General features: G+C 36.7%; 1 protein-coding gene across 4 annotated transcripts in view; it reads left to right on the top strand.

Annotated features, from left to right (window-relative positions):
• The first annotated feature begins 18,171 nt into the window (after positions 1–18,171).
• Positions 18,172–24,626, top strand: part of Pot1 (protection of telomeres 1) — a 55,529-nt gene continuing 49,074 nt past the window's right edge. Inside the window, exon 1 of one of the 4 annotated variants that reach the window (XM_032906861.1) lies at positions 18,172–18,245. The gene's annotated coding sequence lies outside the window, so the exon portion shown is untranslated. Of the gene's footprint in view, positions 18,246–22,321; positions 22,620–22,677; positions 22,746–24,626 lie in introns of those variants that run through there. The other 3 variants (XM_032906865.1, XM_032906863.1, XM_032906864.1) reach the window with 3 other exon arrangements.

Genomic DNA, 24,626 nt, shown 5'->3' with positions numbered 1-24,626 from the left:
CATATAGAGTATTGTCAGTTTCATCTCCTAGGGATTCCTGAATGATAACTTGTCCTAAATTTAACTGTAATTTAACCTTTACTCCTGCACTTCCATTTCTGTTCTCATATCTCTATGCCTACACTTAGAGCTATAGGAGTTATATCAACATTTACAGTTTTACATTAATGCTCACATATAAACAACTCACACATACAAAAAGTTTAAGATTGGACCTGAAGCTCATGCATGACAAATACAATTTAAAACTCTTGTGAGAATTTCTTTATATGATCAGATAGTCTGTGTTGGGTCACTGGAAGCCTTTTGCACTTCTTTACCATCAAAGGTTAGAGTAGCTGCTTTTATTGCAAGTCTGCATTTCAACTGTCACAGAACACTAAAAGCTTTTGTCTCTACATAGAAATTAAATGTCAGGTCTCCCAGCATTGCAGATGAACAGCACCAACTGTGTTCTTGCTGCTTTTCTATTTGACATGAGAAATTTTCATTATTTCTCATAAGTGTGTTGCATGTGTGTGCGTGATTTTAGTTACAGTTTAATTATAGTATCTAAGTGATGAGGATAGTAGGTATTTGTCACGGTTTTATCTGATCTCTTTTAGGAGCTTGTTTGCTTTTTATATCATCCATTATTTAAGGACTTCCTTTGAATTGTTTGATAGGAAATAGCAACATTATAAAATAAGCGGAAGGGTTTTCATTAAACTTACAAAAGATGCAGTCAGATATTGATAAATAAAAAATATCACTCTTTTCCAAATTACGGGAAACAGAATCCTACAGCATTCATGTCATAACGATTTTGTCATGGTGAATAGGATAGCCTGGGGTTTCCAATGTAAGAGTTGAAAAATGTAGCAAAAACCTCATTTTTTTGTGTGCCAATTTATACAGATTTTGAAAATAATGATATGATTTTCTAGATATCAATACTTACATGTAATTAAAAATTACCAAATAAAATAGAAATTACAATCACAACATCAAGTCCAAGCAGGATGCACAGACATTGTTATATATTTCCCTGGTTACATGCGTTGTAGAATTTGCCTAACAGACATTCTCCTACAGGTGAGTTTAAAGGAACATGTTGAAGAACAGACTAAGACAGTAGATGCACAGAGAAAATAAGGACTTTCATGATTTTATTTTCCTTTAAACATCGCTTCACTTTTCAGACTATTAACTTCAATTTCACTGAAGTCTTGCTGTTCTCACCATTGACTTTTATGTTTTCTCAGTCCGAGACCCTGGTTTTCAAGTAGCAGAGCAGCAGTCTCTTGTGTTTCCGAGGCAGCCGTCTTCAATCTACACCAACACCTTAGTCTCTTGTGAACTGCTCTGAAAATAGAAGCCTAGAGCCACCCAACAGCAAAAGCATTGTGTGTTTCCTCTATTTATTTCATACATTGTTGACTCCAAATTATTTACATGCTTTCAACTTTATTCTAGAGGAGAAATGCTCTACTTCAGTTACAGCTACCTTATTAAGACACTTTCATTTCTTGGTGATTCTTATGCACTATTTAGCTTCTATTACAAAGACAGCAAATTCTCCAACCAATGAAAATGAACGAAAAACCAAATTTCTGAACATGAGCAACAAAAGCTTAAATGACACTGTCAAAGATTTTATCAAAACTAGGAATGACATTGAATTTACTAATTAATTTACTAATTAATACTAAGAAAAAACATTTTTTAATCAAAGTATATTCTTGAACAGAATTATAACTGACAGAACAATTAATTACTAAATTTTATTGGGAAGCATATCTAGACTTACATTTTTGTAAAATCAAATCTCATCTCTGCTATTTATCATCTGAGTCCAATTTGGGGCAAATCTAATGACCACAGTGTAGTTCAGTTTAGTCGTCTATAAATGAGAATAAGAACAGAACCATCTATGGGGCTTTGATGTAACAATGCCTAGCATTTACGGGGATTCCTTGATGTAAAAATGTATTGCCATATTGTGTTGCTTTGAAGGAATGACCTCCTTACGTGTTTGAGTTGCTGGGTCATAGGAAGTGGAACTATTAGGAGGAGTAGCCTTGCTAGAGTTGGTATGGCTTTGTTGAAGTAGGTGTGTCATAAGGAAAAAAGTTTTGAGGTTTCAGAAGCTCAAGCCGGCTTTCTCGCTGTTTCCTGAGGATCCAGGTGTAGAACTCTAAACTCTTTCTCCAGCAACTTATCTGCCCACAGGCCACCATGCTTCCATCCGTGACAACAATGATCTAAACCTCTCAAACTGTAAGCCAGCCCCAATGAAATGTTTTCCTTTATAAAGAGTTGCTGTGGCCATGGTGTACCTTAAGAGCAATAGAAATAATAGAAATAGAATGAATATATAGATAGAGATATATAGAGACAGAGACAGACAGACACAGAGAGACACACACAGAGAGAGACAGAGAGAGAGAGAGAGAGAGAGAGAGAGAGAGAGAGAGAGAGAGAGAGAGAGAGAGAGAATTTGTAGACTAATGGTGGTGGTATGACATGCTTTTGATTCCAGCACTGGGGAAGCAGAGACCCAGAGACCCACAAATCTCTGAGTTTGAGACCAAGTTGGTCTACAGAAAGAGTTCAAGGACAGCCAAGATTATACAGAGAGACCTTGTCTGGAAAAACACAACAATAACAACAACAAAAGTCACTATTGGGAAGCAGTAGAGTAAACCACCAAGCAAAGAGTACACATGGAGCATCCCATATATAGCAGCATATATAGCAAAGGATGGCCTTGTTGGGCATCAATGGGAGGAGAGGTGCTTGGCCCTGGGAAGGCTCAATGCCCCAGTGTAAGGAATGCCAGGGTGGGGAGGCAGTGGGTGGATGGGGGAGCACCCTCATAGAAGCAGGGAGAGGGAGATGGGAGAGGGGGTTTCCAGAGGGGAAACTGGGAAGGGGGATAACATTTGAAATAAAAATAAAGAAAATATCCAATGAAAGAAAAAAAAAAAGAAAGAAATTCTGAAAGTTGTGGCCTAAGGCACTGTCCTCAAGTCCATTAGAAATATGCCCTCCAAGGGAATACTGGAATTCTGCAGTTTTTCTCATTCTTTTATTCTTAACCATAAACTTATTGACTATTTTACCATGTACTAATCACTATCCCACAGCTCAGTGCCAATGGAGCTGGTTGGTTATGAACTGACCTCCAAAACCATAAACCAATGTAACCCCTTGTTTTGGTATAAGTCAATTGTCTTGGCTATTTCTCACAGTGACAGAATGGTGACTCACAGTAAAAGACCGGTCAAGCTACTTGACACCGTGGGAAAACCCAAAACCAAAGTTTTCATGTACTCCACACTGCAGTATTTTGATGGTCATCTTTATTTTAAGCTTTTCATATATGTTATTTTTGGCATCATTTCCCCCACCACCCATGCTTTTCATCAGGAGAAGTTCTCTCTTGCCCCAGTTTTGTGTTATTTGTTTCATGTTGAGGTCGTTTGGTTTGTTTTCTGTGTTGGTTTCTTTTAGAGCTTAGTGTGGACAAGATGCAAACAGAGCTTTCAGTAGACATGTACAAGGGAAATGATTAACTTCCCTGTTGCAAAAATGGGAAACATGCAACTTTGTTTTCTTCAATTCCAATGATTCTGCAACATCATAAAGACAAAGATCAGGAAGGCTGCCCGTACAGCCTGCACTCTTGATAATGAGGTCAAGGATACCAGTTATTGTAATTTTCACGCACGGCATCCATCCTGTGGAGATCTGCCCCTCTAGCAAATTGCAAGGCTTTCTGTAACTGTGAACAATCTCACCCTTTGGTCTTAAAGTGTCTCAATGCTTATTTAGTCATTTAGCGGATTTCTGTTTGTTTTTAAATCAAGTGAACCGTCTTGGTTGTTGAGCTTACAGCAGCAAGGTTGGTGTGTTACTTACAGAAGCATAGGTAATCAGGGCAGCTGCTTCACTGCAAAGAGCACCCTCCCACGCATAAAGCCTAAAAGAGGCTACATTCAACATAACCTCCCCTCTGATCTCCTGCATATGCTTATTGCTCTTTGATGTCTTTCATAAAGGGTCTTTAAAGTCTCGGCTCACCAATTTTATCTAGGATAATAATTGTATTTCATATTTTTTTTGTAAAAGAGAGCATAGACTTCATTTCCATTTCCTTTGCAGTTTAAAAACTGATCTTTCTAAGGAACAAATTCTTTTTTAATAGGAATCTTTCACTCTCCTCCACATTACCTACAGTTATTCGTATTTTATGTTGAGTTATATTTGCTGTCAATTTACAATTAAGCAGTAATTATTTCCTTAAGTATTTCCATTTCATTTAGACATTGGAGTGAATTTTTTGTTATTAAGTTATGCTTAATCCTATCTATAATAGGCCCATTACTGCTGCTGCTTCCTCCTCCTCCTCCTCCTCCTCCTCCTCCTCTTTATCTCTTTCTGTCTGTGATTCATTTTTAAGACATTTGTTATATTAGTTTGAAAAATTGCTCTCTAACCTATCAAAATTGGTTTCCTGTTAAACTGGTGACTTCTGCTAGTAAAGCAAAGTAAAAATTGGGTGATGGTTTTGTAGCATCTGATAGTTCATTTGATGATTTCTGCTTGCTGGGATGTGGATCCAGATTCTAACATCAGAGCTGGCCTCAGGAGAATTTTGAAGAAAAATGATGAACAACTGTGCCAATTGCTTTTGTCTGATTATGCCTGGCTTCAGTGATCTAAGCACTTGCCCTCTACACCTTGCTCAAGGAAGAAAATGACACTGCTCAACTCTTCTCCATGTACTCTCGAAAATAATCTTTCTCTGCAGGCTCTCCAAGAGCTTGTATGTACTGGCTCCATGTTTAAGGCCCCCGTTGGAGCCATTCAATCTACTTTAGTGTAGTTAATATTCTAATAGTTGATATGTTTTCAGTATTTAAGTATAATTCTCAAATTATATGGTTAGTTGATAGAAATGTAATATAGTATCTACATGGATTTAGCTATCTCAGGAGTTGAAAAACTTGTTTTAGTAATTTTTTTCTAGGAGAGACTTTGACTGAAGGAATGTGTAGGATTTTAATGAATAAAACAGATCTTAAGGCCATGATGGTAAGGATATTTTGCTTATAACTAACATCAAAATGCAATATACATGGTTTAAAAGAAGATAAATTACAAAGTACACTATTACATATGTTGTTATCTTATGAATTTAGATAAAATACCTCTCTCCCTGCCCACTGGTGACTTAATCAAATGCATACCTAAGACCAATGCTTCTCAAATTGTTACAAAACTATTATTAAGTCAACTAATATTTACTAAGTATCATAGATCCTTCCAAGTGATAAGTAAAAATAAAATCTCTGGCATAATAGAGCTCACTTCTAGTCAAGAGTTATTAGCTGTCCAATAAACAGAACTCCAGTGATAGTCTCCAATTAATTCGATGCACAGCTGACATACTTTTTGTTTAGATACAGTCTTTGATGTTCTTGTATACAAGTGGTAAATGAAAAAAACTTTGATTTTATTAGGGAGAATGTATAAGTGTTCTTTTTCATTTTCTTTTACAATATTATGCGGTTGCCTAGTTGCTTGAAAATAAATTCAAAATACTAAATGGAAAAGAGTAGATGACAGGCAAATGCATTCTGATTAGGTGACTGCAGCAATGACTTTAAGTAGGAGGAAATGAGTTAAAGGGGTATATGAGAAGAGAATTCCAGGTAATGTGTCTACATTATTTCAAAAATAAAACCATAACGAGTACTATTTAGCAAAAAGGAATTGAGGAAACTAGTAAGAGGCCATGTTATTTCTTTCCTTAGTGTAAATGGAAAATATTTTTCATATTGCAAGGTAAAATGACATCTGATGATTATATTTTAAAAGAATAGCTCTGCTCCTAAGTGGAGAATTAGATGTAAATGGTTAAGCATGGATATGGGGAAGCTCTTGAAGGATGCTGTGATTTTGGGCCCATGAAGGATAAATGGATTAGTGGATATGGTTCATTCCAAGACGGGAAAATGGATCCCTTCTTAGGAATCAACATAACATTACCTATGGATATGCCAAGTAATGACCAAAGAGGTAAAATCTCTAAGGTACTTCAGGCTCTATATCCTATCTACCAGTTTAGGCTGATATAATAAATAGTACAAACAGGGTCACTTATACAATGACCATATAATCTTCATAATTCTGGAATCTGGAGAGTGAGAGATCCAAGCAATGGCATATCTGGTGATTGGTGAGGGCTTGGTTCCTGATACACAGGTAACTATCTTTTTCTTGTTTCCTCATATGATACAGAAAGGAATCATACTTTTTGTTTTAACAAGAACTCTGCTCTCAACCTGAAGGCTGTACCTCATGCTTCAGTTATCTTCCCAAAGCTTCCCCTTCAAGTCTATCACACTTGGGCTTTCACATTTGTCTAGGGCATCTCACTCAGTCCAAAGTAGCCTAAATGACAGAATGAACGTGGTACCATTGACTGAGGTGACATGATTAACACATGAGCAGAGAAATGTTAAGAGTTTATTAAATCAGTATTATAGCTTACACTGTTATCGTTGGAGAAAAATGCAAGACATCCAATTAGAAATATCTGATATGCCACTGAAATAGGAGGGCTGAATTAAAAAAAAAAACAAACACAAGTTGAGAATGGAAACATCAAAACTAGAGATATAGACACAGCAAGCCATGGCTCGAGGATGTATGTATAGGCTATATTCCCTAGCCACATTATATTTTTTGTATTATTCTACATTCTATATACTAAATGTACAGATTAGTAGTGGGTAAATATTTTTTATATTAAGGAAGATTGTATTTTGCTCCTGTTAATAAAAAAACCCAAAACTAAAAGTAAGAAAATATGCTAGTGTGTATCAGTAGAAATGTTGAGATCAGTGAGCTTTGGTGAAAATTTACTTAAGGCCTGACCATTGCCTTTATTTGCAGAGAACTAGATTTTGCCTTTAATTTTTATCTTGTGCATCACCCACTCAAACATGAAGTGAGTTCTTTGTTCACATGGCTTCCTTTGATCATGTAATGGCTGCCAGAATGGATGCACACATTTTCTCGTTTTGTGCTAGGAAGAGAAGCGACTGACTTCACATTTATATCTGTTAATAGGTGGAAAGCTTGGATATGTCTCCCTAGAGATGCCTGCATATAATGCCTTGCATCTCAGCGTGATTTGGATCACAGATTCATTGTTGAATCTAAGTACAGCCAAGAGGATGGAGAGTTTTTGCTAAAGGACACTTGGTTTGATATGAAAGCTTTCTGGCAGAAATGAAAAAGATAGGAGCTCCTCTAATAACAAGAAACCTTCCTATTATTAGATGACTATTTCTAGTATTAGGAGGCTTAATATGGGTAGCAACAGCATAGATGGCCTGACACGAGTGAGAAAGGAAGGAGATGCATGTTGTTTTGACAGTCTCCCTTTGGTCTAATGTAAGCACATCTAAAGTCGTCCTATTCACACCATTTAAATTGGAAAATAAATAGCAATATCAAATTAGTCGTATTTCTCTACATATTCTATACCTTTGTCTGGGCCAAACGGACATATTTTGTGTAGAATATCCTCTAACACGTAATGTGATTACATAGCAATCACCCCTATTGTTCTCTAATCACAGGGGAAGACATTTTTAACTGATTTTTGTTTAACAGTTGATATAAATACGGGGGAAGATCAGTAAGATTTCACTCTGTAATTAATACTGTGCACCCAATCCCATGATTTTTGTCGACACAGTCTATAATGAACAGGTTGTGGGGGGAAAGATTAAGATTTGTTCTTAGACTCTGATATTGCTGCATGAGAGTAACAACAAACTGCTTTCACTTTCATCAAGAGGATCTCAGTATTTTCCGCACTTCCTGTGAAAATGTATGAGGATAATGAATAGACGTGTATTCAATTTTAACTAATAGAGGAAAGTTTTGACAGTGAAACAACATGCCATTCTGTGTTAAAAAGTACATTTTGAACACAATACGAATGGTTCCCAATTATTCCAAATAATCGCGATAAACCTTTAAAGCATACAAACTCTTAGTAAGCTTTCTATTATCCAAAATTATTCTTTATAAAGTTTATAAAATTATCCCAAATTTTGATCACTCAAAAATTCAGGGAAGAAAGTGAAAGTTTTCAAGTTAACAAATTGCTTGCTCCTCCTGACTGTTTTGACTTTTAGACTACGATCCTCATTCAACACTACTTTTTAAGTCTAAGATTTAAATAGAAAGAGGACTGTATACATGCAGGATTTTCAGGGTGTCATTTAGCAACACAGGATTTAAGACATGCCAATAAAGGGATTCCCAGATCATAGAGTAAATATTACTCCCATGATGTTAAGTTGAAAGATCTCTCTGAATACCCTAATATCTATGTCGTTATTTTTAGCACTATTTTCTCTAGCTTTTCTTTGTGTACTCGTTTCTATAGGTAGTGCTGCATTCATAAACATATCAAATATTTACAATGTGTGTCAATGTTTGCCCTTACACTCGCTATTGTTAACTATTTGTTACCTCAATGATGCTAAGACTTCTTTGTTCAATGTATAAATTGAATGCAATATAGGCATCGAAGTACAGAGTCATAAAATCTCTCTGGCCTTTGGCTGAGCCCACTTTATTTTCCCTCCTCATTGGATTAGTTCTGCATCTCTGACACAGAAATAGAGACATAATTTTTGTGCACACAATGGCCCTGTTCGGAAATTTTATTTTAACTTTAAGTTAGTTTACCTGTAGAACAATCAAAAGACTTAAAACACTCAAAACAATTTTGATAACAATTTGCACATCTGAGTATACATCTTTTGTATAATTTAATCAAAGTTATCTTTATTGAGATGGGTTTTCCTAATTTTAGGACCAGAACCCAAGTAAAGGTAGAAGGAGAAAACCAATTCCTGTGACTTCAACACTAATGCCCAGACACCATGTACAGAAACACACAAAAAAAATAATTAAATTATTTTCTTTGGCTGAGAGAAAATGCCAAGGATTATTGAATATCAATAACATATTCAGCTACATAAGGGACAAGTACATGCATATAGTCTAGTTACTGGGGGGGGGGGTCTGCAGCAGAAGCACTGAGGCAAGTTAATTTAGCCTGGGCAATAAAGTGAAACATATTCCTGTGAAAACATAGGGCATAAGTATAGAAATATAAATGAAACATATTAATTTTTAATTGAAAAAACCTTGTTCATATTAATTTGTTTAAAGAAATTAGATGTACCTAATTATTATTATTAAAGGTCTCTCTTATTTTTTTGTATTCCTCAAAATATGGTCTTGGAATCATTTTTAGACCATAGTAGGTTTTCATATAATTCATGAGAAATACACACACACACACACACACACACACACACACACACACACACACACACACACAGAGCATAAGTATAATATTGGTGTTTATAGAGTAAGATTTTCTATTTCTCTATTTCTTGGACATATATGAGAAATTTGTCTGACTTATAGTCACATATAAGCACACTTGTGTTTATACAAAGTCAGTGTCTTCTCATCAGTTCTACTAACAGTTTTAAACAATTGGTAAATAGGAAAAGATAAAATGTTTTGCCAGACTTCTGGACTAATTGTAAATGAAATGACTGGTATATTAGGTATGTCTTGGCTAACCATTTATCCTTTCACTGTCTTCAGACACACCAGAAGAGGGCATCGGATCCCGTTACAGATGGTTGTAGTTACTGGGAATTGAACTCAGGACCTCTGGAAGAGCAGCTCTTAACTACTGAACCGTCTCTCCTGCCCCCTTCTTTGTTGCTTTAAAGTTCCTGTAGGTGATGACGGTAGGATCCTCCTATCTGTCCTTGCAGATTTGTATGTAAATGTGACACTCATATCTCATTTTCGTAAAGTCCAATAAACAGTTCCTCATAGACGAGCTGCCTTGTGAGGCACGTTTTTATGGTGCAGCTAGCTGGGGTCACAGACTTTACTCAGAAATCTCATCGTAGATAGGGATCATTCTAGGCCCTAATTCTTTAGTCACCTCTGAATCAGCTGACAGACTCAGAAGCTCATAGCTATTGAGAAGTAGAGGTTTTTTTGTTTTGAATTTTCTGTTTATTGAAAATAGATTCTCTTCTCATGTAATCTACTCTGGTTACAGTTTCCCCTCCCTCTACTCCTCTCTGTCCCTGCCACCTCCACCTTATCTTTCTTTGGCTCTTTACTGTCTCATGCCCTCTCTGTGTCTCCACTTTCCTTCATCTCTGCTGTCTCTGTCTCTCACATTTCTGCTCCTGTTGGCCTCTAGAACTCTTCAGCTACAATCTTTCCACTACTGCTGATGCCACTGTTGCTGTGGTTACCTATTCGTCCCAACAGCTAGGGTCACTCGACCCGTGATCTATATCACACACAGGCTAGAAAGAATGTTTGGAAGAAGCATTTTATTTTAGCAAAGGTAGATGTTTCTTAGCTGACTTGAAAACCAAGCCTGCAGATGCAATGCTGTATTTTCATGAGTTGAAGCATAGCTTCTAGTTCCACGGATCCCGGGTGTTACCCACAGACCAATCTCTGCTTTCAGTTACCACCACCGAGCTTCCCAATGAGCTATCTAGTGAAATGCTCTCTCCTTGGTTTGAAGATGCAGAATCCTTAGGGATTCTCTGAGGCTTCTCTTAGAGAGCTGCGTCCCGAGGCCAGTGCAGTTAGCCTGGAGTACTCATGACTAGAGCATGGACTCCTGCAGCCTGCATAGTGTGAGCCACCACATGGTTGTAATAGTCTGCTGAAGGTGCTGCAGGCTGTCAGAGTAACTTAGTGTCCAATACAATCAGGCAGCCGTGCACGCTGTTCAATGTTTGGCTAAGGAAACTGCTTCTCCATCTGAGGTAATCAGGCAAAATATGTTAGATCTGGTAAGTACTGCTCACTGGGTGAGAGAATGGGCCCAAACTTAATTATTAAAATCCAAGAAGTATATGCAGCAGAGAAATGACACGAAATCAACTTTCTTAATAAATGTTCAACACAGTTTGGTTTGTTCAGGTGGTCAATCTGGTCCACCTTATAGTTAGTATGAACATAATAAAGCAATGATATTAACATGAGTGCATGGTTAGAGCTCTATGTATGGGGTGAACGGGTGTTATAGATATAGAATATGAGCTTCATAGTATATGAAATGTATATTTGACTATCAGGTAATCTTAATGGTAAAGTGAGCTTACATAAGTGAAAACTTCAAAAGCATTTTGGATCAGTTAACATTAGTTACATGGCTAAATAATAAAAACAGTAATTGTGTTAATTAAATAAAACAAATATCAAGTTGTCTGCTCAGCAATAACAAGTTAATATTATCATTTCATGAACATAGTTTCAGAATCTCTATACAAATAAATAGAAGCAAGCAGCTAGATTTGGTGAATAGAATGAATTTTAAGCTAATATTTTCAATTAAAAGGTATTGACTAAAATTTTGTTTGAATTAATGAAAAGCAACAACAACAAAAACCAAAACAACTGAAATAAAACGGAGGGGACAGATAAACTTCAGATAAATGCTTTTGTCTCTCACACACAAAAAGTACACAGGAAGTGATAAAGGTGAAAGGGGACAAGGGAAATGTAATTGGAAAAGGAATCCATTTTTCCTCTAGTGTTTATATAAGCCTTGGCCTTCCACACATTCTTAGGGAAACAGTCGATTCTGAGTCTTGAGAGAACTATACAGTTTTTTAGCAGCAGGCCATTAAGTTCCCTGACAGGCCTTGACAGCTTCCTCACACTCTGAAAGAGATAGTCAAATACCCAGAGTAATTAGATTAAATGCTCCAGTGAGGTGATTTTTAAAAAAAGAACATTTCTGTATTTTCCAAAGAACTAGACATACTGATAAACAGTTGTGATTTTAAGATTTCTCAGAAAAATGAAGATGACATACCACAAGTAACCAGTTCTAAATATTAGCAATCATAACTTTAGTCTGTATCTGGTCAAAGCAAATCACAGAAAGAAAAAAAAAAGAAAAGAAAGATTGGTAGCACACGCAGAAGTCCGATTAAGTGCAAAAAAAAATCTAGCATCTGTGAAGCAAAAGTTCAGGGGAGATGGTGTACTGAACCAGAAATAGACAGCCGTGTGTATGCATATGAGGAGTTATGGGGAGTTACAGTAAGCTCCTGTGTCCCAGCATGGTATAGCTCTACAGAGCTGTATTCTCAGCATTCAAGAGGCTGACTCAGGGGAGGATTTAAAGGTCCAGCACAGCCTTGGCTAAATGGCAAATTCCAGACCCAAGTTACATTTCAAGACTAAGTCTCAAAAACTATTACTAGAAAAACCTTAGGTTTCAGTACAAGATGGTGTTGTCGTGGTTTAGGAATCTAACCTGTGAGAGTAGATTGCAGAACAGGCGTGCTGCACATAGAACATGCAAAAAAAATATCAAAATTTAAAAGAAAATTCCATGCATTGAATTGTTGAGTGAATGGCTTCAATATCAAGATTCTCAAAAGTACTGAAAATCAATTTGAAAGTACTAAGATGTAAGAAATGTCAGCTTTAAATCAATATGTTTCATCTTTCATTTATTACTTATAGTAACTGCATTGAGTCCTTGTATTCATTATTATCTAATAAAGCTCCCATTCCACTTCTGATGCTTATTATTTATTAGTTGGGAATCTCATTTTAAACATTGCTTTTGAAAAAAGCACTTGTACACTACATATTTTACATGGAGACATTTTACTATATTTAAAAATTATAACTTTTAACAGTTAATGCATCGATTACTAAAATCAAAGTAGCCATTTTAAGCTGTTTCAATTGGCAAAGGAAACCAGGAACTGATTGATTAGGTGCTAGTTAAGTCAGTGGGTTCTTTTATTATTTTAAAATTTATTCTTTTATTATTTATAAATAAAATGTATTATTATTACTATTCATGTTAGTTTTCTCCACTTATACAAACTAATTTTTGATGTGAAGAAATACAACACAGGGTTTGGAGTGAGATGTATCCTGAACTCTGATATAAATGGGAGATCATGAAACAAATCAGGATTACAAATTACCTGGTTTGTAAGACATACTTACATCCCAGAGACTTTGAGAGTAACCACTAGAACAAGCAACCAACTAATCAGATATGTATACTTCTGGCACACATCTTCATTAGATCTCATAGTATGTAAATATGTATATGATAAAGGGAGGGAGAGGGAAGAAGTTAAATGATTGAGTTATAAGGGGTAAAAAGAAAACATTACTGTTAATCCACTAATGGTCAAAATTTAGAAAATAACTGATCCTGGGATGCTTAGCCCCAGTGGATTTATCTATGGTATAACCCCCATATGGAAGGCTTAGATAATGTCTGAGGAGAGAGTGGCATGATTGTAAGGGCCAGTGGACCAGGAAGTCAGCCATGAGATTTGTGTCTCCTGGACACCACACCAGTGATACATCAACAATATGGCTGCCTAAACAAGACAGGATCAATTACAATACACAGGCTAATATGGAAAGAAGGGATCTCAAGGGAACTCAACCCATAATACCTACAGTGACTGCTTCATGTACTATCTGATAATATTCCCATCCCGATTCTGATGTTCCTTATTAATCACTGGGAATTTCATCTTAAACATTTCTTGACGAGGAACATCTCTTTAAGATGTTCTCTCTCTCTCTCTCTCTCTCTCTCTCTCTCTCTCTCTCTCTCTCTCTCTCCTTCATGAGGAAAACATGAATATCTGATAGGAGGATATACACAATTTTACTGTTGTGGAAGTGAGGGTGTCGCCAACTGGGTAGAGGCTTTGATGTTAGATACAAATTGATGGGAGAATTAGTTCTGAAGCAAATGCAAAGCTTTGCGCAGAGAACAAGTACAGCAGCTTACTCAACAGAGTGTGAATTCATAAAACAACGACAGTGCATTTCTCTTTCAGAAAAAGGTTTGCTTTTTCCAGGAAAGGGGGACTTTGTTCACAAGCCACTTAAGTTTCGAAATATATATATATATATTTCCCTCCCACTCCTGAAGAATGTTAACCTGTTATTATAATGAAACTATAACCAGTCATAGCGGTTCTCTTGACCAGTATGTCACCAGTTTGGTTGCTGGTTCTTGTTAATTTTTTCTGATGTCCTGCTTGTCAAAGATGCTGCCTTTAGGCCCTTACCTGGAGTTAGGAGAATCTTCTGGTTCCCTGCTTTCGACCAAAGTGCACGGATCCAAAATCCATACACTGGACTAAACTTAAGACATAAATAGTATTTCACAACTGGCTGAGGTGACTAACAGTATGGGTCTGAGCCTTATTGTGCTCTTCTAATGGACAGCCCTTTAATTCCACTTTAGTTGGTATTCCTGGTTCACTTATGTTTAATGAACACAGGGGTGGGGAAAGAAAAGGAAGCTTTAGAAAATAATGGCAAGGTTCTTCAGCTTAAATAGCTGAAAACAGCACAAATGTCACCAAACTGCTATAAAACAAATAACATCATTACCACCATGTATTTACAGCCTTGGAAAAGCTGCATTTGAATGTTTAACTTAAAAGGTAAATAAAAGCTTTAGCTTCGAGGGCTTCTAGTCGACAGAATGGAATCCGGAACCAATGTCTGGTTTGGAATAGAGTTCCTACTGGGTATAGTATTTAAGAATTATATTTTGGGTTGTAAGACTAGCATTTCCTGGCTAAGCCGCATCTCCAGTCCAGGATTTAGCCATTTTAGGAGCTGGTCGGGCTCCCCCTGCAGGCTAGGGGGTGTCTCCTTTGAGGGACAGGAAATCCGCGTGAAGCAAGGAGAGGAGGGGCCAGCAGCTTGCTGCGGCTCCGCGCTCCTCCTCTTCTAGGTGTTTACCCGGGAGACCTCAGCAAACCGCTGTGCAATTCTAGTGGAGTACGCATGCGTGGGCTGAGCGGCTCGCACCCGCGCGCGCGCGCATGACGTCACGGGCGCGTCCGTGCAGACCTTAGTTGTCCGTGCAGACCTTAGTTGTCCGCGGGTCTTGCTGGTGAGTGAGCCTGAGGAGGTTTGGATTTCGTGGTGGGGACTCGGCGGGCCCGGCCCTGGATAAATATAACGGGGACTCTTTAGTTCATTGCAAAATATGGCCCAGTTTTGCAGGAACTCTATTACGTACTGTTAGTGTTGGCCGAACACTATCGGAGCGAGACGTGAATAGATCCAAGAACGCCCTCATGCTTCGTAGTGACGCTATTGAGTAGCCCAGGCAAGAAGTTTGAGAAGAAAGATTCAACCTAGACTTCATAGATTAGCAGCAAATGCAGTTTCTCTTACGTTATTTACGAGTTTTGAGGGAGGAGGCAGCCAATACTGGAATCAGGAAGCTTTTGGTGCAGTGTGCTTACACCGTATTTTAATTGACAAAGGAGTTAAAGAATAAAACCCGTACTTATCCACCTCCCATGTCCAACATTTTAAAATACCAAGGTGAAATTGGAGAAATTATAACAGATCTAAAAACTAGCTTTCAGAAGTTATTTAAATATAAAAGCTTCCAGCTAAGAAGGTTGTTAACTCAGAAAACATTTTCCTCCTGGAGGAATACCCATATTTTATATACTGAATCTTGGTGAGAGTTTTTTTTTCTTTTCTTTTTATAGTTACAACTGAGACTGAATATATCATTGTTATAATTTTCCAGCAGGCACTTAACAAACATTTTATGATACAGTGGGATACCTTTCTGAGGTCCAAGATAAATATATCTAACCTAACTAAAGGTGATCTCTAATTCTATTAACAATGTGCAGCAGTATGTTATGTGAACATGAGATAACTTTTTGGTTTGATATGTTAGATTAAGAAAGTAAAACTGGGACTTTCGGGGTGATGATGTATTTTACTTAACCTTCCTCTTCCTTTTGCGTAAGAGTAGTCATGTATGCAGAAGAATTTGTATGTAATAGTAAGATTCAGTTAGTTTCATACTAGGTGTTGGCAGGAGAAAGACATAGCCACTCTGCCTCCTGTATAAGGAATATATAAGATATAGAAAGCTTAAAGGGAGAAAATCCAGTTAGGCAACGACAGCAATGAACATAAGTGTTGATAGTGATTTGAATTAGTGGTAAAAGGGTTAGGGAAAAATAGGAATTTAATGCTAATGAACGGTACAACTTAGTTTTTTTTTTTTTTTTCTGTTGTGTGGCATTTTGGTGTCTTGTGTATGTTAATTCGTTTCATTATCGCAAAGACTTGTGACATTGATGCTTTATATCTTACCTATGTAGACAAGGGTGCCGTATTTCAGAAAGGTTAAGTAATTTTCTTGAGATCAGATAGTTAACAGATGGCGGAGATGACATTTGAATCTAGACAGTTTGTTTCAGACTTGATGAGATAAAGTCCAGAATAATTAGAACAGAGAAGCAATGAGGTCAGGGAACTAACTTTTAAATTCCCATCTATGCTGAGTAAAAGGAGCAGAGACACAGTCTTGTGCCCAGAGTTTAGGTTTTGATATTAGAGAGATCTCAGTCTAGAGGCATCTTACCCTGCCCCAGACATTAGATTTTGACTTACTCCTGTGTGTTCCAAATAGAAGTTGAATGCTTTTTTGTTTTGTTTGCTTAGTTTGGTTTGTTGTTGTTCCCTGTGCCAGCCACGGCGAATTTCCACCAAACTCACAGGCTTTTTACTCAACTCCTCATGTTGTTAGGCTCTGATGAAAGGAGAGGGGGGAAAGAGTCACCCAAGGTTCCTGCATTTCTGCCTTGCCTTTCTCTGCCTCTTGGACTTAACCTTTTCAGGTCTGTAAAGAACTTGTAAATGACTGATTTCCTTGGTGTTCCTAAGTATCCTGTACAATTGCAAAGTCCATTGTTGGCCTTAACAGTCTGTTAAAAATGTCTGATAAATTTTCTCACAAATGTTAGACAGTATCTGTCATTTGCTTTGGACAAGCAAGCGCATGCCTTTTTCTTCTTTCACTCAGCTCTCTGGAAGTTTATTGTCCTGTATTTCCTTTGATGAGTCAAAGAAGTGTTTGAAACTTGTAGGCTGTCCAACCACTTGCTATCATTCTTTCTAACATTTTACCTGAGTATGCATTAAGTAACAGTGTCTTCATAGTTTATTCCCATAGTTTTATGATGACTCTTTTATGAATAAAGTTGGTAGATTTCTGTCTCATCAGAAAGTTGGAGCTTTGTGAGTTATGTTTAAGTCTGGACTATTAATGCGAGGCCTAGGCATTATAGGCTTTACTTTTAAACATTTTTCAATAAATAAAATAGATATCTGTGGTGTTTACAAAGAGTCATTAGAAATAAGAAACCAAAGAAATTTGAAAACTCATGATGAAACACTTTATTTTGTGTGTGTTTTTGAGTAAATGATGTTTTTAAGTTGACAGAATAGTCAGTTGCTGAACTAGAACAAAACCTAGTTCATCCTAGTTTATCAGCTTGTCATTTCATGTCTGTAAGCTGTTTTCTTTATTACGTTGTCATTTAAGCTTTCTAAATCCAAGCTTATTTTTCTGTTAAGAAGAGATAATATTAGAGGATAAAACAAAGCTTTGGAAAATTGATTTACTTCATCATTTTCTATATCTAAATTAAAAGGTTGGTTTAAAAAGCGAGTTATGAATGATTCTCATTTTTAGATCCTCTGATTTTTGTCAAGTAAATTTTAATATTTATATGATGACAGTATATTGTCTTCCTGAAAAAATGATCTAAATGAACATGAAGAAAAATTCTCTGATGATTAATTCAGCTTATTTAGGAGTAACATAGCATTACAACGAAGAAAGCTTTCCATAGTGAACAGTAGGTGTAGAGCAACGGCTAGGGCAAATGAGCATCTTACTGAGGATACTGTGAACCAATAATCCTTGGTCAGAGACATTAGAAGAAATGATTACATCACTCTAGGGTTGCACAGGGGTGTGTGTGGGGGGGGGGGTGGGTGGGTGTGGGGGTGGGTGGGTGTGGTAAACACAGATCTTTCTGATAGTAACTCTCAGGTGCTCATATGTGGGAACCATTCTCCAAGAGTCTTTATGTGTTTTGCTAATGTTATACAGCTCCATAAACTCTAAGTCTTCAAAATCTATTGTAACATTTGCTTATATATTATTAAAAATGGTCTTCTTTGCTAACTATTTTTCCTTTCCTTTCAGGGAAAACTCAGTTGCTTCTTATTGCCTTACGGAAGTAAAACAGCTGTTTTGAAGATTAGACTTTGAGGTACGTAATGAAACCACGCTTCATTTGTGCTTATTTTTTACTTATACTCTAGAAGGAGGTAACTATATATTTACATTTCACATGGGGCTGGGGACACACACACACACACACACACACACACACACACACACATACACACACACACCGATTTTTAATAGGTAATTTGTTTACAGAAAAGTAGACAGCCAATATCTGTATAAGGCAATGCGGTTTCTCCGTTTGCCAAAGGTTTGCTGTAGCATGTCCTCCTAACTCTCATTTACCGTTACATGAGATCCCTTTACTCCCACAACCAGACTGTTGCAATGGCTGACTGCTTTGTTTGTACTTTGACTAGCGTGATCTAATTATTTTAGTAACCTTCTTTAAATTTTGCCTTTGACATACTAATTTTTATATTGATGGCCCCCTCTATAGGGAGAGTTCTCTCTTTTTAGTAATGCTCAAGTAATCCTGGCAATCTAGGAAGTGTAACTTAGCCATTTAGATACCACCGGTTAGTCACACTTAAAGCCTGTAAATTGTTTGTATAGTCCAGGGCTGGAATGGGATTCAGACTATGAACTGCAGGTATTATTACCACCATCAAAAGAGTAGGCACTGTTGTTAGTACTGGGAAGACTGTGGTGACCAAATTTAACCTTTGCTTCCTAGAGTTTACATCATGGAGGGGAGAAGGAATACAATGAATAGTTACAAAATTTACAATACCAAATACAAGTATCATCTTGTTAAAAAACAAATTTGTGGAGTATAAAGAGAATAAATTTTGAGGAAATTCAGTGTCTGTATTATATTCATCATGTAAGAGGCATTGACAGAAGATTTGAAGCTTGTCTTGTTTAGTTTTGGGTTTCTCTTAGTTGGATTTGATAGATGATCACTGGGCCAGAGATCAAGTGAGCAGAAGGCTCAGTTATGGACCTCATCTTCTCAGAGATCTTCTCAGAGAAGCCATTCGTTTATTAAGTAATCAGTGACAAATGAGTGTAGTATGTGGCAGGTCAGACACTGCAGTATCAGTCCAGATGGGCTTGTTGCTTTAAGCCTTTACGTTTTCTCAGGTGTACGTCCTTGTGTGAAAATGACCAGGTCATATGGGTTTTTACAAGGGAAGCACACACTTGTAATTAGTGTCTAATCTAGAACAGAGGTTGACGTAGAGCTAGCTCTTTCTGTCACTGCCGTCCAAGGATAATGAGTGTCCTTGTGAGCCATACATTAGTTGTCTTTCCTTACTGAAATGTATGGCCTCACAGTGCTCGTCTGTGAACTTTATGTTAATGAGGTATAACATGATTTTTGGTCTATTGTTGCCCTGGACTTACTCCTTTCTGTGCGTATGTGGCCATTTATCTGTTCTGGTCTTGTTGTTCTACTGGTGATAGACAGTTGAAGTTTTATGGTTTTGGCTGTATCAAGTATAATTGCATTTATTTTTTAGGAGCATGTGTTTCTGCCGACCATATAGAATAACTTCTAGTTTTTCTATTCTTTATGTGTTTTAGGCCATCCACATATTTATTGTTACTAAGTTTTGGCAAAGCCTTTTCCAGAGCACTAATGCTTGTTTACATTTCCGTCACTATTTTTATGAGAATTTGGGTGACTTATACACAATTGTCAGCATATTATATTTTTCACCTTTTACATGTAGTTTAAATGTGTGTGATTTAATTTTACAGTAGTTTATCATAGATGACTAGGACTGTGAGAAACCTCTTTTGATATGACCGTAGCTGTCTTCCAAAGTCGCAGCAAATATTATAGTTAATGGTGTGGCACTTTAACCTTTCCCCGAGATCAGAAATAGAAGTTGGGTACTCATTCTACTCCTTGTCCAAGTAGTCAGTGTTGTATACCAAAGACAGAAAGAGATGGTGGACAGACCAGAAGAACCTCTGTAACTGCATTAGAGACAGATGACACTGTATATTGAAAGCCATCTGTGGAAACGTAGTGTCAGTAAGTCATTTATTCTTTCAAATGATGTTTATCAGTAAGTATATCCCTCAGATTGAGCAAATGTCTTCACACCTTAATTCACTGAGAGTTCCTTCTTAATTGAATTTTGGGTTTTGCTAAAGACACTCGTTACCTTGTGTGCTGATCACTGGTTCTCTTAATTTACTATGCTAGTTTGTAGTTCCCCTTGATTGTTCATCTCTTTTCCTTTTAAAACTATCTTGTATTTTTAGAAAAAAACTATTTTTGATATACTGTTGTGTTGGGTCTCTAATACCTGGCTACAGATTCTGGCTTCTCGATTTTAAAAGCTAGTAGTATGGAGCTTTGTTATGATGACGCTCTTGTCTAAGGATGAAGTTCTTGTGACAGAGATTGTTAGTGGCCCCCCTCTTCACTTAAGAATAGTTTGGGGAATGATTATTGCTGCCTTAAATGAAAAGTAAGCTACAGTAAAGCTGGTTGTGCCAAGTGACATTTTCATGGGAGAAATATTACAATAAATGTAATTATTCAAGTTGAGGTCAGCCTCCTCTCTCTACTTTTACGTGTTTTGTCTTGAAGGAACTTTTGACAGTTTGTATTTCTATAGGAAATTGCCCCTTTCATTTACTTTGACCAAGGAACTGTTGTAAAGTTATTCCTTGGTGCATTTTAATGTTGATAAGATTAGTAGTGATGCCTCATTTCTAGCTTTTAGCTGCATAATATGCTTTTCCTTGGTTGATTCCAGCTATTTGATATATTGCAAGTGTCAGCTTTTTACGTCATCAACTTTCTGTATTTTATATCTTATTATAGTACCTTCTTCTGTGTTGATCTCTTAACTCCGTTCAGTACATCTTTAATTTCCAATGTAATTTTTAATTAAATCCTTTCTACTAGTATTCTTGACTATTTTTTGAAAATTTTGACCTTTTTATGTTAAACATTATTATTATTATTATTATTATTATTATTATTATTATTATGTGTATGGATGTTTTGCTTTCATGTGTATCTGGCACTGCATGTGTGCCTGGTACTCTCAGAGACTAGAAGAGGGTGTTGGGTTCCTAGTCCTGGAGTTAAAGACATTTGTGAGCCACCATTTGAGTGCTAGGAACCAACACCAGGTCCTGTGGTAGAGCACCTAGTGGTTTTTAACTCTGAATGGCTGAGCCTTATCTCCAGCCCATGTTTTTTTCTACTTTAAACTTGGGGATTTATTCAGGTTGTGCTTGTGCTTTTCTGCTACCCATCTGTGCTAGTTTCACTGTACAGTTCAGAAAGGATGTGACATTGTGGTCCTTGGCTTCAGTCTCTCAAGTGCTAGAATTGTGGTCATGGCACCATGTCTGCTTTCTATTGATTTTGTTTAACCCATTTTATGAACTTATTTTTCTGGCATGCCTTAAGTACAAACATTTAAATTATTTTCTTCATAATTATATTTCAAAATAACTATGCTTGTGAAAATATACTTACCAGCTTTATTATGCATAAAACAGTTATATTTAATATGTTTATATACAAATGAATGTTTTATCAAGTGACAGAAAAATTGAAATCAAAAGTCAACATTGTAGTAATATTTTTGAAAAATTATCAAATGGCTGAAAACATTTACTTTCAAGTTGCAGAATAATTTTATTTTTATTGTTTTAAAATAGATATAGAGTTACCAATAATATTCACTTACAGATTCATTTTTGAAAAAATTGTCAAATATATTTTACCAAAAAGAGACGTAAAAAATGTAAAAAATAATAATAACAACAATAATGTCATTGTAATATACTACCTTAATTAAATAAAGGGGAAACATAAAATGATTATATCACTAGCTGCAGAAAACATATTTGACAAGTCCAGCACTTTTCATGATAGTAGAACTCAGGAGGTTAAGAGGGTACTTGCTTGTTGTGATAAAGACATTTATGAGACATATAGGTAACACTGTGTTCAGGACTATAGAAGTCAAAGGACAACGTGTGGAGTTGGTCCTCTCTCTCTACCAAGTGGGTCCTGAAGTCAAATCAGGTTGTCAGGTTTGCCATTGGCTTCTTTACCCGATTGAGCCTTTATTAACATATAGCACCAGTGAGACTTATTTAGCTAATAGTCATATACTTGCCACCTAATTTGAACAGCATATTAGAGTTTTCTAGTGGACTGATAGAAAGTATATATTATTTGTTTATACTGTAGAGGCTGTAGGCCTAACGATGACCGTCTGCGTGTTGGAGAGACTAAGGACCTCAGTCCTGCTCAGCCAATCTGTTTGATGCTTCAGCGGTCCCTACCTGGTGCTGAAACCCTACAGTATTTCTCCAGAGCCTTTGGAAGACTCTGAAGCTGCTGTCTGATGTCAGTAAATGACAGCGACGGCGGCAGCGGGATTGACGCACTCACTAGCAGGAATGAAAGGTGGGCAGTCAAGCTGCACTGCTCTTTCCTTAGACCTCCTGGATATGTGAGTCTTGATATAAATCTTAGCTGGAATTTACCATCTACTCTGCTGGAAGAGCTTCTTCCTCAAAGACCTCCCCAAAGGCATGTTACTTAGTGGATTCTCTGTCCAATCAAGATCAAGAATTACAGTTATTGGGCACTTTATTTCCTCCTTTGAGTGTTTAACTCATTTAAGTGTGTTGTGTATTATTTTGAAGCAAATTTATAAATTATATAATTTAAACCATATTGTAGAATGTATATTAGACTTCAAAAATTATACCTGCATGTATAGCGACCATTAGGCTATCTAAATGTTCACCTCAGTTTTTAAAAGATTTGCTTGTTTATGTCTGGGCCAGCATGTGCATGATGGTACCAGAAGGTGAAGAGGCCAGTAGAGAACATTGCATCCCTTGGGAACTGGAATTTTAGGTGACTGAAAGCTGCATGCTATGGGTGCTGGGAACTGAACTGGAGTCCTCTGTAAGAGCAGAAAGCTGAACCATATCTCTACATCTCTCTCATCTATTTCTAACAAAATATATCCTAATATTTATGTACACATCATTCCATGGTTCTTCCTAATCTTTTTGGTATGTCCACAGACACAGCTCCACTATTAGAATATAAATGATTTAATTGTAGTTTCATTCTATGATCAGAGTTCAAGTGAGACCATTGCCATGGCTATTTAATACATTGTTTTTCAATTTGTTCTTTTTTGTTTGTTTGTTTTGTACAAGAGTGGGGTCTCAAATAGAAAACACACTGTAGAAGTTTTGTGCTAATTAAAGGACTGTCCTTCATGATGGACACTAAAGATAGCATTGCTGACACTGGCAGAGGATGGGTGATTATCCTGGTGTTTGTGTGTTGGAGTCGGTGAAGAACTTGGTTTTCACTGTTTTTCCAGTCAACAAAGATGCCTGAAATAATATCTGCTTCCTGTATTCTGAATTTGAATTTTCTAAAATGCTAAATATCAAATTTTCCTCCTTTTCTAGCTTAAGAAAATTTTGATTAAAAACCAGCTGTTCTTTGATATTATGTGTTCCCTATACATTTGATTTTTTTTGTATTTTTTTCTATATAATGTTTATATTTGAAAATGTTCTTCGTGAAATAGTAAATGTGAACAGCCAGGGATTTGTATGTGTGTGTGACTATAGGTTAAGTCTGTATGTGTGTCTGTGTGCCTGACTTTTGTGTGAGTGTACATTAGAATTTAGAATTAGCAGACATGTTAGATTAAACAGTTGTAAATCTTTGACTAAAATCGTATTTTCATTTACTTTGTAATGTAGTGCTCTGAGACTCTGAGGTCAGTTGAAAGCAAGTGTGTTTTACTTTTTATGAAAATTATGTGAGACTGTACTTTGTTCTTAAGTGGCAGCATATGCTAGAGAGAAGTAGAAGCTTCAGACGGAAACTTTTCATGGATTTACTATAAAGAGCTCTACGTTCTCTACTCTTGTTGTGGTTTTAGGACAAAGTAATTGGATAGAATCATATTTAAGTCTGTGAGTGAAATACTACGTCTGAATTTTTTTAGTTTGGTGTGAAGGCTGAAACATTCTCATTGAGTTGTGTTTCCCAAAACAAAATGGCATTAGACAGGTTAAAGGGGAACAAAGATGCTCACGGTGCACATGAGCCATAAACACGCCACACAATGGCCAAATTTTGAGCCATCAATATCCCCCGTCCCTTTTAAAGTCATTAGCTACTCTGCTGAAATTATCTGTTGCAAAAGAAAAAAGAAAAGAAAAACTGTGTCTGAGGACTCTATAACAGGAAGTTCCCCGCACCGTTGCTGCAGTGTTGGATTGTCAGTCCCTTCCTGTATGCTGAGCCTGACATCGGCTAATGAAGTTGCTGTAAGGAGATTTGAGAGCACTTCCTTTTCCTTATCTTATTTTGATCTTACAGCTTGAACATTGTTTTTAAATTATGGGAGTGTGTGTGTGTGTGTGTGTGTGT

Source organism: Rattus rattus, chromosome 6, assembly GCF_011064425.1.
Source record: "Rattus rattus isolate New Zealand chromosome 6, Rrattus_CSIRO_v1, whole genome shotgun sequence".
Lineage (NCBI taxonomy): Eukaryota > Metazoa > Chordata > Mammalia > Rodentia > Muridae > Rattus > Rattus rattus.
Note: the sequence above shows the minus strand (reverse complement) of the source record. Positions and strands in the feature narration are given on the sequence as shown.